Source organism: Manis javanica, chromosome 7, assembly GCF_040802235.1.
Source record: "Manis javanica isolate MJ-LG chromosome 7, MJ_LKY, whole genome shotgun sequence".
NCBI classification, from domain to species: Eukaryota; Metazoa; Chordata; class Mammalia; order Pholidota; family Manidae; genus Manis; species Manis javanica.
Genome location: NC_133162.1, coordinates 129538101 through 129558540, shown reverse-complemented (window position 1 = coordinate 129558540; position 20440 = coordinate 129538101).

The window sequence follows — 20440 nt, the reverse complement described above, 5'->3', positions numbered from 1 at the left end:
ACTGTAGGAAGTGAGGAAAGGTAAATGGCAAGACTCCTGGAGTAGATGTCATGGCCCTCAGAATCCTGCGTGTTCGACAGGTCACACTATGTAATAATGGAAAGTGTGGCAGGAATAGTGTGAAGCAATACCAGAGAAAAAACTGCCACAGAAAATGTTCCAGGAATGATTGGTGACAGGAAGCAGCAGTGTGGCTCGAGTGTGGTCAAGTCTGACGATTCGAAATTGGGGATTGTTTAGAGAGGAGAGTTGGATCTGAAAGCAGTGGTGACGAGCCCGGAAAGCACGCACCACATCGTCAGGCCCCAAAGCGGAAGAGAAGTGGGGCACACATTTAATGCCTGGGGTGAAAAGGGTCCTCTGCAGAGATGGGCTTCTCTGAAAGCATGGAAGGGCAGGTTCTGCACAGCAAGAACGGGTCTGAGGAGGCCTCATTCACAGTGTAGACTTCCCAGCTCTGTAGATTTAGTCTGGCAATTGTCCATCACGTGGTAGTCAAGTGTCTTAAGGAGAAGCTCCATTTTCTAATTCATAAAATGGTATTAGAAGCACTAAGTAGTAGAAGTTGAGAATAAGAGGGTTTTTTAAATTACAGATGATAAATTCCAGAAGGACCCAAGTGGAAGGCCTTCAGAAGTTGGTGGGACGTGCAGATCTGAAGTAAAAATAAAAGTGTGCTTTTAAGGATTGGAATCTGCATATGAGGGATGACTTAGAAAATTCTGATTCAATTGATTTTGGGTAGAGGCCAGGTATGTGTATTTTTTAAAAGCTCCCAGTGATTCTAACATGCTTCCAGGACTGAGAACCACTCTTCTAAATACTTCACTTGTATTAAATTATTTAAACAATTCTTATAAATGCTATAAGCACAGTATTAAATTCATAATAGGTGACAGCACATAATGTTACTACATACTTACAAGACTAAATGAATAAATCACTCAAGTACACAGATAGTTCTTTTTTTATCCAACACTATCATTCTCAATAGTTCTAAATTAACACATTTTTCACCCAATAATTTGATGCTCCCATGTTTATTCACTGAAAAGATCAAATGACATCTATATCCAACTGAATCTTGGAGATATATGATATGCTTTGAAATTGTGTGCTTTTACAGTGCAATTCTCGAGTTAAATCTATAAAAAATAAGCATAAATTTGTTGCTCATTTTTTTTTGTAAATGGAGATCAATTTGGGATAAAATAAATACTTTAGTCTTAACTGATATTAAATTTAATAGCCCGTTTAAGAAGAGTCTTGAAGAATGAACACGTTTCCACCACTTTCTTTTTTAGTAACCATTGGGCTTTACATTTAAGATTTTTGATATCTACCAATAGTGATTCCAAATTCAACTAGAGATGTTTTGCTTTCCTCTGTCTTCATACTCTTCTGTCGGCCAAGGAACTGTCTATCAATTACCTGTGTTGAGACATGTTGCTAAGTAATCATATTTGGAACTGAACATTATATCTGTACTCTGGTCATTATTGCTACTGATAAAATAACAATTATCTTCTGATCAATGTAAGTCTGATTTCATAGTTTCCTATGATAGTGTAAAACAGCAAAAGCAAAAGGTTATGATATAGTTTTAATTTTAAATCTACACTCTTCCACACAATTTACTGGGAAATACTTCACTTCTACTAATGCCTCACCAATTATCATAAGGCTGAGAATCAACTGTCAGAAACAGGCACATTGAAGACACGGAACTCATTGCTCATAGATTTTCTTTTATTATAATGCTAAGCACAGAATGTAAGAGATCCTAAACGTAGCACATCAAAAAAGATATTATCTTCTACAAATACAATGATTTGGATTTGTTCCTATTCAGAAGATGTGTTGAAAATGGCCAAAGATATTGTACACTGATTTCTTTCCGTCTAATCCCCGTTAATTAATTAGCTATTAATTAGCTATTAATTAATAGCTAATCCCCATTTTGGATTGGTGCAAGTAGTCAAATCACTCCCAAATCTTCAGGAAATGAAGGACTAGATCACTAATCACTGCATGCATACTTCACTTTAATATTTCATTCAGCATTGATAGAAGATGATAATGGAAGAATATTATGAAAGGGCACCTCTACAATGGTACTCAGTGGGCCATATGTAACATCTGAAAGTACATCACCCTTCAGGTGCTTTGTACGTCACAGTTAGGTGAAGAATAAATGTTACACAAGATTTTCCCAGTCATCCAATCAAAAACATTTATTTTGAACTGCCTGTGTGTGAAGAACTATATTAAGTGTACAGAATTTTTGTCTCTGTTATTATCCTTAAACTATGCTCCTGGCATGTTTTAAGCAGAAATGAGTGATCTTGACACTAAAATAAAATAAAGGCAATTTTTCCTGGTTTTTAGAAAATACTTCAGTTAGGGCTTAGAATTGTATCCATTTTGGTTTTCTCCTGCTAGTTTTTCTTAAATGTTTGATGTCTGCTTCTGCTTGTTTATGTCATAGCTAATTTTAAATAGTTTCAAAATTAGGAGTTATTTAATTTTAATGCAGTCTTGTTTTTGTTGTTCTGGAACAACATCAAGCTTACCAAGTGTCCTTTCTGTCATGTGAACAAGTTCGAACACCAGTGTGACTTTAGACGCCTTGGAACAAATATGACTGATTCAATTCACGCAGCTAAAATCATTAAGTTCAGATAGTTGAATAATACACAAATTTCTGAAATATAATCATGTACTTCAAAAGAATTAATGCAGCATTTTATGTAAAGAGTGGAAATAGGTTCGATCCCAGGAAGGTTGGGCTTATTTTGTTTTCACTTACATGATTTTCTAAGGAATGAAGTCAAATCATGTCTATTATTTTTTAATGCCAATCATTTCCTGCAGCCACATCAGGCCATCTGTAAATTTAGGCTTCACAGAATATGTAATAATGTTTGTTTTACTTTTGTCAAGTAGCATTAGTATTTAATAATAACAGTGAACTCTTACTGAGCATATACTTTGGGTCAGATGCACTGGCTCTTTTAAACCTCAAAATCACCTGATAAAGAAGATGTTCTTATTATCTTCTTTATTCAGATGAGGAGTATTATTCATAAAGTGAACTAAACCTAGTTTAGGCAACATATATGTGACAGACCAGAGATTTGAACCAAGCCAGTTTAGCTACAGAGTCTGTGCTCCTAACAATCGAGCTAAACTAACCCCATTTTCTAATTTAAGAATGTTGTATTATTTAAGATGCCTTCAGTTGCAAGTATCAGCCTAACCTAAACTGGTAGAAACAATAAAAATAATTTACTGGCTAACATAATTAAAAAGACTAGAAATAGCACTTGCTTCAGGCAAGGCTTGATTTATTGGTTCAATGATGTCACTGAGAACCCAGTTTCCTTCACTTTCAGTGTTCTGTTCTCCCAAGATGGATGCCAGCAGCATCAGAGGAAAATGCTTCCTTATTCACATTCAGCAAGAAAAAGGAGTATCTTGGTTTAACTATTTCTTGCAAAAATCTTGAGCATCACTCTGAACAAGCCAGTTTCGGTTGCTGACTGCCCCTGAATCAGTCACTGTGGTCAGGGAGATGGAATGCTCTCTTTGGCTTAGGGTAGATTAATATGCTTCCTCGAAACCACAGAATCCTCCATTGGGTTTCTGGTGAAAGAGAACATAGATATCCTAAAAGTTAACTACAAATATATTCATAATGTAGTATTTCTATATTCAAGTGTTCATGTTATGTGACTTATTTACTATGCTTATATATGTATTAATTATAAATATTAGTCCATCATCTATCTATAGTTGTCTATCATGTCTATCATCTATCTAATCAATTACCTATCTATCTGTCTATCTATATCATCATCTCTGCCTCTGTCTAACCATAGACCAATCATCTATCTCTGCCTGATCTCCTTGGGAACTGAGAAAGATGCTATACCAAATGACGTTTTGGTAATAGGGTGGGAAGTTAGGAGCATCTATTCTAAAAATCTTGTCAGGTTGCCATATAAGTATAATAATGACGATCAAAACCAAGGTATATCCAAAAGATTTAGCTTTTTGGATATTTGGAGCCCTCGATAAAACATAAAATAACATTTCATTTAAAATTGTTTTGCATCTGTGGATGTTTTGTTGCCCTTGTCTATCTTGGATTAATACTTAGTCTATAGGCGCAGACCTGGTCATCTACATTTGCCCTCTTACAGCACTAAATGATGTTTTCTACCTTTATCTTGCATCTACCTACCACTTCAGCATTTTATTTAAAAAAATAAAAATAAGGGAGAAATGTGGGATTCACATATAAATTAAGTATAAAAATCAAATGAATAATCATATCTGACTTGATTGTTTATAGTTCATGATGCATGATCAAAACTGAAAGTTTCTGTAATATGACTGCCCTTGCACCCACTGTTCACCATGTAAGAACTTATTCACTATGTAAGAACTTGTTCACCATGTAAGAACTTGTTCGTTATGCTTCAGAAGATTGGAGACTGACGAGAATTAGGCTTGGGGTTGATTAATGACTGTGCATTGAGTCCCCTACACAGAATTTTATTGTTGTTAACAACCATTCGGTCAATAAACATGAGAGATGCCCTCTCAAAAAAATTATTTTTTTAATCTCTAACTGGCATTGTTATCTATAGTTCATGACTAATTTTCTTTTTATTTAGTACTATTTTTATTGTTATTCATGCTCTTTTAGGAACTAAGTACTTTTCTGAGATAGGGAGCTCACAAAGAAGACTATAGGCTGACAAATTGCAATGCCAAGGCTGCCTGGGCAGCTTGTGATGTGTAGGAATGACATTCTTGTCCAAAGGAGACACACGTGTTTCACATTCTTCTGTGCTCAAAGAGAAACACTGTAAGAAAAACCCAGCTCTGTATTCTCATGTCAAGGCTGAACCATTTACCAAGTACAGTAATCAACATGCAAGTGGAAGAGTAGACAAAAAGAGACAAGTGACTTCTTTGGTATTTCTGCAGTTCGTGACGCCCTAAACTGAAATAATCGCTCACACATCTCGGTTTATGATATATGACACAGACTGTCTTGTTGAACCTAGAAATTGTGAAAGAGAAAATGACCTTCCTATAATTCTGTAGAAAGACTATCTCCTTTATGTCTGATGTTTCTGTTTCAAATCAGTTGTGGTGATCTACTTGAATTAACTGTAGTGTTTTACAGATTTATACAAACAGAAATAAAAGTACTTCATTGGATATGCATGTGAATCATTGAATTTTCTGAGATTTTTCCACTCATCTAAAAAAATGCAGAGAGCTAATGAAGACATAAAATATGAAATCCTAAGTACAGTATGTCTTTTAAAATAACAACTGAGAAAAATGAAAACACATTTTAAATAAAATGTTTTTCTTACATTAATATTTTTAAAAGTCAACTTGTATTTTAGGAAAGTTTTATACCTACAGAAAATTGCAAAGTTAGTACAGAAAGTTTCCATGTACTGCTCATCCAGTTTCCTATATTTAACATCTTATATTAAGGTATATTTGTTACAATTAATAAACCAACATTGATAATTATTATTAACTAAAGTCCATACTTTATAGAGCATTCTGTAGTCTTTAAAACAGATTTTTATTTTAGAACAGTTTAATATGTACAGAATTATGGTGAAATGGTAGTAAGTTCCCATATACCCCACATGGTATTTTCCCTGTTACTGACATCTTTCATTCATGTGGCACATTTGTCACAATTAAGGAGCCAGTATTGATGCAATATTACTTTAGAAATCCATTATTTTATTCAGATTTCCTTCGTTCTCCCCTGATGTCGTTTCTCTGTTTCAAGATACCATGCAGGACACGGTATTACATTTAGTCATCACATTTTCTTTAGGTTCCCTTGTGGTCATGGAAGTTTCTCAAACATTCCTTGTTTCTAAAGACCCTTTCAGTTTTGAGGATTATTGATCAGGTTTTTGTAGGATGTTCCTCTACTAAGATTTGTCTGCTGTTTTCACCGAGATTAAATTGGGTCTTTGCATTTGGGGGAAGACCACCACAGAGGTAAAGCGCCACTCTCATCACATCTTTTGAGAGTATGTATGACTTAGCGATGCCGACATTGGTCTTGGGTCACCAGGCTGAAGTAGTGTCTGCCAGGTTTCTCCGCTGTGAAGTCACCCTTCTCTCCCCTCGTCTTGCATACTGTCCTCTTTGGGAAGAAGTCAATCTGCACAGCCCAGTCTTACGGAGTGGGGAGTCATGTCCCGCCTCTGTAAGGGCAGAATACCCATACAAATCATTCAATCATTCACATTTCTTCTGAAACGGAGGTTTCTCGCTCTTCTATTTATTTATTTTATACTCATCTATTTATTTCCATCCATATTTTTAAAATGCAGTTAGTCAAATAGCATCACATGTGCATTAAAAGTGTTTATTTAAAAAAAGTGAACACAGCTTAATAGGCCACTATTCCAGGGTTAAATCAGTATTAATTGGGAATGTCCAGTATTTCGGGGAAGGGGGCATGAGACTCTCGCTGAGTACAGACTTACTTCTCTGGATTATGCTGTATGACAAGTCTTTTTAAAAATCTTTCTATTTCCTCTGTTTAGCACATCTTCATGATAGTGGATTGTGCAAGTCCATTATCTGCTGGGTAAAATAGAAAATACTTACATTTGTTTCCACTTGAACATTTATTAGCAACAACAACCACTTTACTAGGTTTATTAAATGAGCCCCATTATGCTAAGTGTTTGACATATTCTGAAATTTAAGCCTTATATCTCTATGAATGACGACTTATTATCCTCATTTTGAAGAATTTCAGGGTTTAATAACTTAAGCAAGGTCACTAAGTCAGCAAATGATAAAGTTGAAATTTAAACTAAGGTTTTTATGGTTCAGAATTTTAAGTTATCAACTACATTTTACTGCATCATTCACTGTGTTAAAGATTTTAAGTATTTCCCCTCTCAGTCTTTGATTGACTGATTTTTTTTCTTTTTAGTCTGCTATTATACATCTGACATTCTGCCTTTCTGATAATTTAAATTTTTCTCCTGTATACATTTTCTGGTTCAATAATATCACATGTGAAATGCTGCATAGGAGTTTTTTATTGTGTTTTGTTGCATTTTTGTTAGAGTTTTACTGTTTGGGGCTAACATCTTGTTGGCTGGCTGTTATTTTGTTTTTCCAATAGTTTCCTTGATACCCCAATCTCATTAACACTGTGACAAGACTATCCATTCATCTATACACCCAACTAATTACCATTGACCACCTGTATGTATTACGGGGAGATACGATTTGAGAAAGATAGACTCTCCCTTCAGTAAAATGACAGATTGGTAGAAATAATATACATATTAAGACAGTAAAAGAATACTGAGTAGTAAAAATTACAAGTAAGGGTGAAAGAGTTCAGGCAAAAAATACTAATATTGAATACAAATATTAAAGGATACTTCTTGGAGGAGAGATAATATTTGACTTAAATCTTGCACACCTGGTAGGATTTATGAACACGAGATGGATGTGAGCACAGTATAATGGAGAACTGACAGCCAGGATTCTACTTTCTTCTGGTTCTCTTTTTATCTCCTAGACACCTTGGTGTCCATCATATTCTGCCATCCTTTTAAACATAAAATGATTGGCTTTTGCCTGCAATTCTCTTCTCTTTGTTCTCATATACACCTTATGCCCTCAACTATCAGTCACATGCTGAGAACTCCAGACTTTTCTATCTATCCATCTACAAACTATCTTAACAGACATAAAATTCAGTATGTCAGAAATAACTCCTGTTCATTTTCTTAGATATAAAATAATACCTAAAAATAATTTATCTTTGGGTCGAGCATTCCCAGGTTTGAGTGCTGTTTCTATCTATTACACACTATTTGAGAGACTTTGGGCAAATCACTTAACCAATCTAAACCTCATTTCTTTAAATGATAAGAGAAAGAGTAATTGTGCCTACTTTATTGAAATGCTATAAAAATTAAATGAGACCATGAGTGTTAAGATCTCAATGCCAGTTGCTGTTACTGTTGTTATATTTTATACAATTTCACCATCCACTTGAGCACCCAAGCCCAAACTTAGCAATCAGCAGCAATGAGACTCTCTAATATCACCTTCCACCAGTGCAGTTGAAGTCCAAACTCTTTAGCATGATCTGGCCTGTGCTATAACCTCCTAAATTATCCCCTCGTAAGTCCATAGCCCTAAACACCATAGTTGCCTAACTCCCTCACATGCCATTCTGCTTATTTTTCTTCCCAGCATTCCATTCTGTTTCACATGTCTCCTCAGAACCTTCTTCCAGCAATGTCTCCCCATTCATTCTCCAATATGAGAAGTGTGTCCTTACCTCTCAAAAATCTCTTCTACAACACTGTTTAAGACAGATTCATCAACTTTTGAGTCCTCACTGCAAACTTTACATGCTATTTCTATGATACCTTAATTTCTGTTTCATTTATTTATTTACAAACCATTCTCTCCCACCAGACTGAACATTTCTTGAAAGCAGGAATCTCACATAGAAGTTTGCATTCATTCTCAGATCTTAGTAAAGTGCTTAGCATGTGTTAGATATTTGATAAACTCTGGGATGAATTATTGAATAAATTAGTACCCAAATGACCAAAGTTTATTCATCTCCTCACACTTTTGCCAGCTCATATTAATGAATAGAACTTAGCCTATTTTTGAAAACTGATACTTGGCTAATCAGAGTAGTTTGCCATTGGGATCTCAGAGAATCCTTTTCTTCCCAGATCATTCATACTTATATTGTTTAACATAAGTGATAACCAGTATCAGCTCTGTAATACCCAACTCTTCATTTACCACAAGCCATCACTTTTGTTTCTACACTAAGTCCACACCTGTATCAAAACAGATCCATCGGACAGCATGGAGACCCCATTTCTCAGACATATATTTTAGAAAGAAAACTTTCGTAGCGTTTTCCTCCACTTGATGTAGAAATAAAAAATAAGTTCAACTTTGACAGACAGAAGCTAGCAAAGATGCCCAATATCTTCTTAATTTAGCCTGTCACCAGGTACACCACAATTCAATTACCCACTTATTAAGAAATAACATGAAGACAAAAAGCATTTAATTTTAATTGCCTCTGATGCTCACCATATTGTCACTTTTTAGTGGCTCACTATGGCTGCTCAGCTAGAATTTCTCTTTCAGGCAAACAACAGGATTAAATTGAATTGCATAAAAAGAAGCTACACACTGACTCACAGCAGTATGTTTTGACAAAACATTTTGTCTCCATAAATGATTTCAGATGCTGTAGTCAAAAGCCTTGACGGAAAATAATGGGTTCATAAAACCTATCTTTAAAATTTTACCTGACAGTAATGCCGTGCAAATATCTGCACTTCGGGTTCACCTTCTCCACTTGTTTACATCAGGATTTTAATAGAGTGACTGTCACAGAACAACAGCTAAAGGCCAGCGTTTGATAAGTTCCTGCAAAAACACACTGTTTAAAATGAGAATTTCCTCCTTAAATTCAGCCATTATAAAAAGTGATGGTGGTGGTGGCTAGAAAATTATTGAGGAAACATGTTTTCTTGGCGGGGCCTCAATAAAATCGTAAAAAAAAAATCAGAATGTTAAGTGCCATTCTAAATAGCGATGGCTTTCAGATTTTGACTTTGAGTTGCTAAAGGAGCAACTGACAGAAAGTACCTCACATAGTAGGTTCCCAGTATGTGTGTTCTTTCAATAATTACAAGACCCATTCTTTAAAAATGTGGTTTCATAGAGTATGAATTTTACTCTAGTATATTTAATTCTGTCAGATAAAAACACAAATTATTTCCACAATGAAATTGCATATTCCAAAAACGACGGAATAGACCTTGCTGCCCATGTTTGGCTTGTTGCTCTTGAATCCTTGCTATGAGGAAACAAATAAGAACTTGAGGATGACTTAGTGCCCATTACATGGCTTACAAGGTGCTAAACACTTTATATATGGACTTTCTTATTTAATACTCTCCTCAGTGATGACGAAGGGAGTGTTTATGAAGAATCTGAGAAGCTCTTCCATTTCTTAAAATTCATTTCTTTTCATTTAAAAAAATGTTACCTAGTTATAATACCATAGTAGTAGAGTAATATATGTGAAACATTCAGTGTCTTCACAGAACTATTTTTTTTTTCACTTCTCAACAATATGTTTGGCTATATGAGGACTATTTTTCACTGGAACATGTTTCAACATCTGAGGCTTTTTTTCTGAAAAGTCTGCACCTTCTTTTAATATCACAATTTCAGCTTCAGTTTTAACAAGGTGAATTCTACACCTGTTTTAGTTTGGTTTTTCAATACTGTGAAATAAACAGCAACAGTGTTAGCATTATCTACTTTTTGAGAACTTAAAAGCACCTATCATTTTAAATATCAAGCCCCAGAGTTACTATGGTAGTAAGAATTTGAAAATGTCAAAAAGTAATCCTAGACTCTAATATATATTGTCAAGATTAGATGCTTTTATTTTCTGCCTTCAAAATGATTGTGCTAACTCTTAATCCTTTCCATCTGTGTTCTTCAATCCAACCTTTTTTCCCAGAGAAATTTGTCCCTTTGTTGAGAGTCTGCTGAATGATGTCAAACTCCAATTGGTTCTAAATGGTATTCTCTTTCTCGGCAAACTCCTTCCACACTGTTAGAGAACTTTTGTAGATTAAAACTGTTGAGATTATCTTAATTCCCTTTTATTCTAAGTAAATTAAATTCTCTGTCTTGTACTCTCTTGCTCATTTTATTTCATCAGTGTCTCTAATTTGAAAATAGGAAGGAAATTAGATTTTGGCCTGCAATGAGATGATATTTCAGGGATTATAGCATCCCTTGTGATATTAAAGACTTACTCTATTGAAGAAGAAATGGTAATCCATTTTTTCATCAGTCTAATTCCATCATATTGCCTTTTGTATGTGTTCCAAATCTATGCTAGTTTTACAAAAATCTAAAGATTTCCTAAAGGAAAGACAACTATGAATCAGCATTTGGAAACTTCTGCGACCTGAGGTTGAGACAGCATTAAGATAGACAGCCATGAAACTGTTTTGCCATTCAGAGCACATCATTTCTTCATCACAGGGGAAAACTTCAGAAAATATTGAATTCAGCCTTCTCTTAGCAGTACTTGTTTGCTCTCTTCCTTGGAAAAATGTTATAGCAATTCTCTCATTTATGCCACTCTTGAGAATTGAAGAACCATAGAGCATTAGAACTGAAGTATATCTTAGATATGATTTAGTTATTCAGAAGGACTAAATTGTGCCCCTAGCGTTCATCCACATGGAAAATCCAGAAGGCAAATAATTAGAGGGAACCAAATTAGAGGGAGTTTCTTGTCCATTTTTCTCTTATCTCACATTTTAGACACCAAACATGATCATTTTTATCCCTAGATTTTATATGCGATTGTAACAAAAGCCAGAGTTACCTCCCCACACCATCTCTTTGAAGGACCATGAACTCTTATCTTTTGCAATGATTCACTTCCCTATTTGCCCCCAGTCAAGAGCCCTCATCATAAACAAGTTTATGAGGATGAAGCAATTGAGCATTAAGCAAGGAGGTAGAAATGTGTTAACATAGCTTGGAACCTTGAGCAAGTTATGTAGCTGCTTTAAACCTCAGTTTGACCATCTGTAAAATTCAGGTAATAATGATATTTATTTAGTTTGAGGAATTTGATGTGCTAATTCATGGGATGCATTTATCCTAACACAGAGAAACCCTCAACAAATATTGATCACTGCTGTTAGATTTACTACAATATATCTGGTGAATGTGTGTGGATGGAAGTGACACGAGTGGTTTCTTGATGTATTGTTTAGTGTTTCTCAAAAAGCACTGATCAGTACTATTTTCTTTAATTTTAGTTGTTAAGTAAACATTCTATTGAAGTGTAATGTACCTGCAGAAAAGTGAGTCGTGTGTGCTACATTCACGTTTTCATAAAGTACATGTATCTTTTGGGATTGCCACCTCAATCAAAAAAATAGGACATAATTGGGATCCCTCCTTCTCCTTCAGTCACTACTCTCCTAATCATCACAGATTAGTTTACTTGTTTTGGAAGGTCGTGTGAAATAATTCTGCAAGTGGAATTTGTGCCTGGCTTGTATTAATAAGGTTAATTTAGACTGCAAAGTGTATCAGTTGATGTCCATTCTCCTCAGGAAAATATCACAAATTGTTTATCAATTCTAAAGGTGATAGCCCTTTGGGTTGTTCTCAGCCTTGGGTTACCAGGAGTCAAGCTGCTGTGAACATTCTTATGCATATCTTTTGGTGCTCATATATGTGCCTTTCTCTTGGGTATCAATCTGGGAGTAGAATGGCTAGATTGTAGTTTTTGTGTATACTCAGCATGGATAGATGCTGCTAAATAGTTTTCCAAAGTTTATACTCCCACTGGTAGAATATGGGTGTTAGTTTGATAGTTGCTCCACATATTATGCAAACACATACTATTGTTTCATAGTGTTAACTTTCAAAGTTAACCCCTCTTTGTTGTGTAGTTGTGATATCTTACAGTTCATTTCTCTAAAGAGGCTGAGTTTCTTTTTCTTTTTTCATGTTTCATTGTCCAAATGGATTTCTGGATTTAGAAAGTGCCTATTGAAATTTTGTCCATATTTCTATTGGATTATTTATTTTCTTACCGAGTTTTAGGAGTTCTTTTTATGTTTTGGATATAAGTCTTTTACAAATATATTTTTCCCCTTAGTAGCTTATCTTTCACTCCCTTAATTATGTCCTTTGATAAAGAGAAGTCCCAGATGTATCTTTTCCTTTATAGTTTGTGCATTTTATTGTCCTAATTTAGGTTTATTTGACTACCCCAAAAGTATGAAGATATTTCCCTGTGTCATCTTCTAGATTGGTGTATTGTTTTCCTTTAACTTTCAGGTCTGTGATTTATGTGGAAATAACTTTTGGATATGATATAAAGTAGAGGTCAAATTTCTTTTGCCCCATGTAGATACATTTGCCCCATAATCCTTTATTAAAATAGCAGCCTTTCTTCACAATGCTTCACTTACGTATTTGTCACAAATCAGGTGACCATATATGTATGTAACTATTTCTGAACACTATTCTAATTAATCCATTTCTCTATCTGTCTATCCTTGCACATACTATAGTATGTGCCTATACAATGTCTTAATTTCGGTACTTTATAATTAATCTTGAGAACTGTAAGTATAGATGTCTAACTTTGCCCTTCTTCAGGATTTCCTTGGCTATTACTGACCTTTGTTTTCCAAAAAATATTTCAGAATCAGCCTGTCAATTTTCACAAGCTAAACCTGTTGGGGTATTGATTAGAATCACATAAAATATAAGGAGCAATCTGGGACAGAAGTGAGTTTTCCAATTCACCAGCATGTTACAGGAGTCTGTATTGTTCCCAGACAGCTCTAGGGGTGAAATTTACTGCTGCTCATTTAGACTGTTAGCAGAATTCAGTTCCTTGCTGCTGTAGGACTGAGGTCCCCATTTTATTGCTTTCTGCTTCTAGATAGCACTACCTTCCGTGGACCTTCTTGTATCTTCAAAGCAGTAACGGCAGGTCAAGTCCTTGTCATGTCTCACCTTTCTGGCCCTCTCCTGCCTTCCTCCTCCACTCTTAAGGACTCATGTGATTAGATCATACCCACTCAGATAATCCAGGATCATCTTCTCATCTCGAAGTACTTCACCTCAACCACATCTGCAAAGATTCTATAGCATGTAAAGCAACATGTTCACTTCCTGTGATTAAGGTATGGACATTTTTAGGGGATCATTATTCTGCCTACTCCAATATACCTGTCTCACATTTTAATGTCAAGATTTTGGAGGCATCAAAATAACTTGGGAGTGCCCTTTTATTTTCTGTTCTCTAGAAGTGTTTCTGAAAGATACAGAGCAATTCAAATTTTTATTTTTTATTGTTGCATAAATTTGGGTAAAATTGTAGTTTTCAAGTAGTTTACTATTTCATCAACTTTTAAAAGTAATTGGCATAAAGTTGTTATGGTATCTTTATCTTTTTAATGTCTGTAAGATCTATAGTGATGTGTGTTTTTTCATTCCTGACATTAGTATTCTGCACCTTCTCTTTTTTTTCTTAGCCAGTCTTACTAGAATTTTACTAATTTTATTTGTGCTTTTGGTAATCAACTTATGACTTTGTTGATTTTGCTATTGTATATATTTCCTCTTTTAGTAGTCTTATTAATTTATTAACTTCATTTTTCATCAATTTTATTTGGTCTGATTTTTTAACTTCTTGAGATGAATGCTTAAATCCTTGTTTTCCATTCTTTCTTCTTTTCTTATATATGTATTTCCTTATAAGCTAAACACTAGCTGTATTTCACATATTTGCTGTGTCATATTTTCATGTTTTATTTAAAAATATTTTTCATTTACATTTTTGGCACACAAATGATTTAAAAGTATTTTAATTTTCAGGCACTTGAAGACTTTCTGTTTATCTTTCATCTTTTTTTATAGAAAAAGATAAATAGAAAGTCTACTAATGATTTCTATCTTAAATTCATTATGGTCAGAGAATATATGCTAATGCTTTAGTTCTTTGACATTTGTTGAGCCTTCATGGTCTACCGGGGAATAATTGTTTTTAATGTTCACTTGAAAATAATGTATTTCTATTCTTTTTAGGTTCGGTGCTCTATATCTGTCAATTAGATCAAGGTTGTTAATCATGTTGTTCAGATTTACATCCTTACTGGGTTTCTGGGTGCTTATTTTATTGATGCAAGGATGTTTACTTTTTACTGTGAGTGTGGATTTTTCTGTTTCTTAATTCTGTCAACTTTTGCTTTACGGATTGTGAAGAGATGTTATTGGAGGCATGCAGATTTAGAAGTTATATCTTCTGAGTGGATTAGCTCCTTTACATTTATCAAATATCTCTCTTTATTCCAAATAATAGTTCTTAAAATTTATTCTACACAATATTAGTGTATCTCATTAGCTTACTTTCAGTCAGTATGAACATAATAAATCTTTTTCCATCCTTTCACATTTAACCATCTTCTGTCCTTATTAAAGTTGTTTCCTTTCTATGTTTTTATTAAAGCTGAGCTTTTATTAATCACTCAGAATTTGAGTTTTCTTTTTATCCAGTCAGATAATATTAGTCTTTTAATTGGAGAATTAAGTTTGTTTACATTTATATTAATTACCATTGCATTTGGGCTTATACGAATAATCTTTTATTTGTCCCACCTGTTCTTTATAGAGTCAGTCAGCTATAGCTGCATAAAAAAATACAGAATCTCAATGGAGTACAATAATACTAAGCATCTACTTCTCATAGACCTTCAGGTTGGCTAGGGTAGTTCTAACGAGCTCAGTTGGGCTTGCTCACATGTCTGCAGATTGGCTAGGAGTTGGCTCAGTTAGGCTGGTCTGGCCCGAAAACCTCAAGTTGTAGGTGTAACTGACTCAGATCTGCTACATGTGTGTTCACTCTGAGGGCCACACTGAAGGAGCAGCAGCCACCCAGGGGGAGTTCTTCTTCTGGTAGCAGAACACAAGGGGCATGCTTGACCGTGAAAGAACATTTTAGGTGGCTTTTTGCATTGCTTCTGTTAGTTTACCATAGATAAGTTAAGTCTACTTGTGCTAATGTTAAACAGCTACAGTAGATCATACAGCAGAAATAAAAATCAAGAGTGCGGGGTGGGTACTTAGCTGTCACAGAAACTGTGAAGTTATATGGTTAAAAATGTGGGAACTATGAGGTAGAGAAATGGGCAAACAATTCAATCTACCACATACCCTTGTCCTTACGAAAGCCTTTAGAAAAATAATAAGTTTTTCCAGATTCCTGAGAGTACAAATATATGTATGGAATCCGGTGTAAGTAACAATGACATAATTGACTTTCCTTATTTTGCCCACAATTGAATTATGGTAGAATATAGGGGACTAGTGGTGAGAAGAATGGTAGGATTTAGCTCAGAGTAATTATTTTTATTAAGGCATCATTGCTATACATTCTTATGAAGGTTTCACAAGAAAAAAATGTGGTTGCTACATTCACCCATATTATTGAGTCCCCCCCACACACCCCATTGCAGTCACTGTCAATCAGTGTAGTAAGATGCCACAGAGTTACTACTTGTCTTCTCTGTGCTACACTGTCTTCCCCATGACCCCCTCACACACCATGTGAACTAATCATAATACCCTTCAATCCCCTTCTCCCTCCCTCCCCTTTGGTAACTGCTGGTCCCTTCTTGGAGTCTGTGAGTCTGCTGCTGTTTTGTTCCTTCAGTTTTGCTTTCCCACAAGTGAGGGAAGTCATTTGGTATTGTCCTTCTCTGCCTGACTTATTTCACTGTAGCTCAGAGTATTTTTAAGTAAATTTGTTTCCTATAGAAGGTAAGTTACAGTGTTGAACATGTTCCACATTTATACCAAAGTGGTAATTTCTTAAATCTGAATAATTTTTCAAACTCCTCTTTATGGAGTGATTTTGAGTTTTCAGAGAATTACTATTTTGATTGGGATGTCAGAGAAGAGGGAAATTCAGAAACAGTAGTGTAGACCTAAGGTACATTTGGGGAACTTGGGCCTTGGGAAAGGCAATACAACAGTACCAGATCTAGGGAAACATAAGAGTGAAGCTAATAAAAAAGAAGAAAATATTGCCATCTGCAACAACATGGATGGATTTAGAGGGTATCGTTCTAAGTGGAATGAGTCAGAGAAAGACAAATACCATATGATTTCACTTATATGTGGAATCTAAAAAGAACAAAACAAAGAAAAAAGAAACAGACTCATAAATACTGACAAAGGACTTGTTCATTACCATAGCGGAGGAGGGTAAGGATGGGTGAAACAGGTGAAGGGGATAAAGAGCTACAAGCTTCAAATTATAAAGTAAATTGTCACAGAAATGGGCATACAGCTAGAGAGTGTAAATAATAACACTGTAATGTCTTGGTAGTAACAGGGGATAGCTAGACCATGGTTGTAGTCATATATGTAATTGTTGATCACTATGTTGTACATCTGAAACTGGTATAATATTGTATAATACCCTGCATTCCAGTAAGCAAAAAGAGAGAAGGCTAGAAGTGAATGAATAAAAAGAGAGAAGGCTAGAGGTAAATGAATCTCTCAGAGATTCAAAAGAAACATAATGAACAATTTTGTCTGATAAAAATTTAGTTTCCCTAGCTATCATGACTATAATTTTAAGAGCGATTAAAAAGAGTGTTCACTATTAGGAAATCTTTATGCCTAAAATATTGCAAAATTCTTTATGTATCTCTTTTAAAAAGATATGACAAATGAAATTTTGGATTCAAATTCAATTAAAATAATAAGGATGATCATTCTATGTCTGATCTTTATTTTGCATCAGTTCACATCACTCTAGTTTTAAAGTTTCTTCAAAGCACCTCTCCCTTGCCAAATAAGCAATAATATACAAAACAGCCCATTAACATCAGTGAAGAGAGAGGTTGCTATCTAAGAGGGAGTGTGAGAACCTTTTTATTTTTATTAAGAGCTTTTGACCCTTGGGGAAATCAATAAAGGACTGCAAGATAAAAAACAATTTAAATTTTAAAGATGCATTAAAGAAAAACATATGAGAAATTCTATTTATCTCCTTGACAATGAAAATAGAAGTTATTAATTGCAGTGTATCAATTACAACCCTAAAATCCTTAGTTCTACATTTCAATGTGAGTTAAAGCTAAGTAGGATAGAACAACAAGAACCCAGAGACTGAAAAGGAAAGACAAAAAAAATCTAGTCAAGAACAAACAAGGAAATAGATAGAGAAGAGCTGAGAGCTGGGCACACTAAGCATGAAGAAGGAATCAAAAATTTGACCAGAGTAGGAGAGAAGAGAACCTATAAAAAATCCAGAATACAGAAAGAACTGAGAGAGAAAATAGGAGGATTTAGGACACAGAAGGTTGGAAATCAGAAATAGAGGCTCCATGGAGCCCATACCTCTTTAGTTGTATATTGAATAAGACCACCTCTGATCTAGGAATTACTACAACTTGATTAGTGATTTAACCACCATTCACAGATCTTCATCTATTTAAACCTGGTCAACATTGTTCAAGATAAATGGGGATTAGGGTAAGAATTATTCCTTGGACAGCAGCAGCTGAGATCAGAATAATACTTGAGGACTACTTAGAATCCTACTCCTCAATCTTGGACCTTTAAGTGCTGACTTAAAAGAACTCCTATAAATAATGTTTTATAGATTTGAGGTTGCTTTTAAATATGGTTGCTTATCATGTCCTCTTAAAACTTCATCTCATTTCAGGTCATTTATAGTCACAACAAATAAATGTCATCCACTCTGCAGAAACTAAATATTTCTCTTCCTATCAGGCTAATATTTTCTAAACTACAGATCTTGACTCCTTAAAAATGGATTTTACAAGTTGTGAGCAGCAAAAATGTAAAAATACATAGATTAGAGAATGTCAGTGCATCACATGGAGTAATGGCAGATATTGTTTTGAGAAAACTTTTTATGTGTGTATGGCTATTGTGTATTTCAATGCATTTGTAATTGGGGTTTGCACTAGGGCTGCCCCAATGAAGTACCATAAACTGGATGGTGTAAGCACTGGAATTCTGTTGTCTCAAGGTTCTGGAGACTGGAGATCTGAGATTGAAGTGTTGGCAGGATTATTCCCTTCGAAGGATTGTGAAGGAGAATCCCTTTAGTGCTCTGTCCAACCTCCTGGGGGTTTGCTGGCAACCTCCAGCATTCCTTGGCTTGTATACACATCACCCCAATCTCTGCCTTCATGTTCTCATGGAATTCTTTCTGTGTTCATGTCTTTCTGTGTATCAATTTCACCTTGTTATAAGAATACAGTCATGGTGGGTTCAGGCCCACCTTAATGATCTTACCTTAACTCATCTGCCAAGAACCTATCTCCAAATATAGCCACATTCATGGTCACTGGGAGTTAGGACTTCAACATCTTTTGGGGGGACCCAGTTCAACCCATAGGATAAATCATAAATAAAAAAGTGCGAAAGCTTCTGCATAGGCATTTTTTGTCCACATTAGCTTTATCCCCTAAGACCAAGATCTTAAAAAAACCACCAAGTTGTATATTGATTTGAAGATGCAATATGGTATAAATTGTACTGATTTGGGGTTTTCCTCTCTGACCCTAACAACCACAGGCAAATAATTTGTGTAGTTCTAATTACACTTTTTTTCCATTTAAGCAGCTGACACACATCTTTCAAGGTGTTTAGAAAGTTAATAAGGAAGCTGACTAATGATTTTTAAGGTCATATTTATGTCCACCCAAGCTTACTTTCTTATTGGCCCTTAAAGGTATAGTCAATACTTATATAATACTTAGTCATTTATTAAAATATATTATCAAAATATAAGTTTTTATTAATCAAATATAATCTGTTAAGATTGAGGTCTTTGGGGCTATATATGTAGATGCCAGGTATTTATAACTAGATGCACATATTCATTCTCTAATTCTTAATCACACTGCTGTATGCAGTCATCAGTTTTCTGACAACCATCTGCTTAGATGTCACTCATTCCTTCCACCCCATCTTATTGAAATTAAAATATTGACAGAAATAATTTTTGCATGGGAAGTAGAAAAGCTAATAGGGGTGGTGAAACTAGATTGGATTTTGCATGCATCGCCCCTGACAATACTCTGACACTTTTTAGCTTGCTTCAAGTCATGAAGTAATACAGGAAAATAAAATATAAAACAAAGATTTGAGCAAAGAATAAGCTTGTGCTCTTCTTCTGATGGTCTTAAAATATTCTTGAGAAGTTAAAAAAAAAGGCTACCAAGCTGTAAATGCCATATTTGATGGTGACTATATGACATAAGAGTGGCACTAGTAAAGAGAAAATGCTATCCTTTTCTTTCACAAATACAAAATGGCAATAACAGCAGTAAAACATCAAATGAAATAAATATTTTTAACAGAATGGAGAAAACATTTCAGAAAGTTTTGAAATATTCCAATTACTTATTCATTTTGGAACTCTTAATAAACCTAACATATTCTCTATTGAAAATATTTAATATTTAAAAAAATCTGACTCTGAGATTCTTTTTTACCTTAGTGAAGACTGTTCAGCTACATGAAAAACTCTAAGCTTAGTTTTTAGAATTTCCATAGGTGGTAAACTGTTAAACTAAGCACTTGATTTCCTGCCTTTGAAAATCTCACACAAAATAAATAAGTGTGTCACTAAGTGGTCTGGGTTTATACCTCCAACACATAAAGTAGTGTCCCAGGGAAGCAGAAAACTTAGATACACTTACAATTTACTTGATATAAAAAAAATCACATTCATGTAGTCAACAGACAAACACTAAGT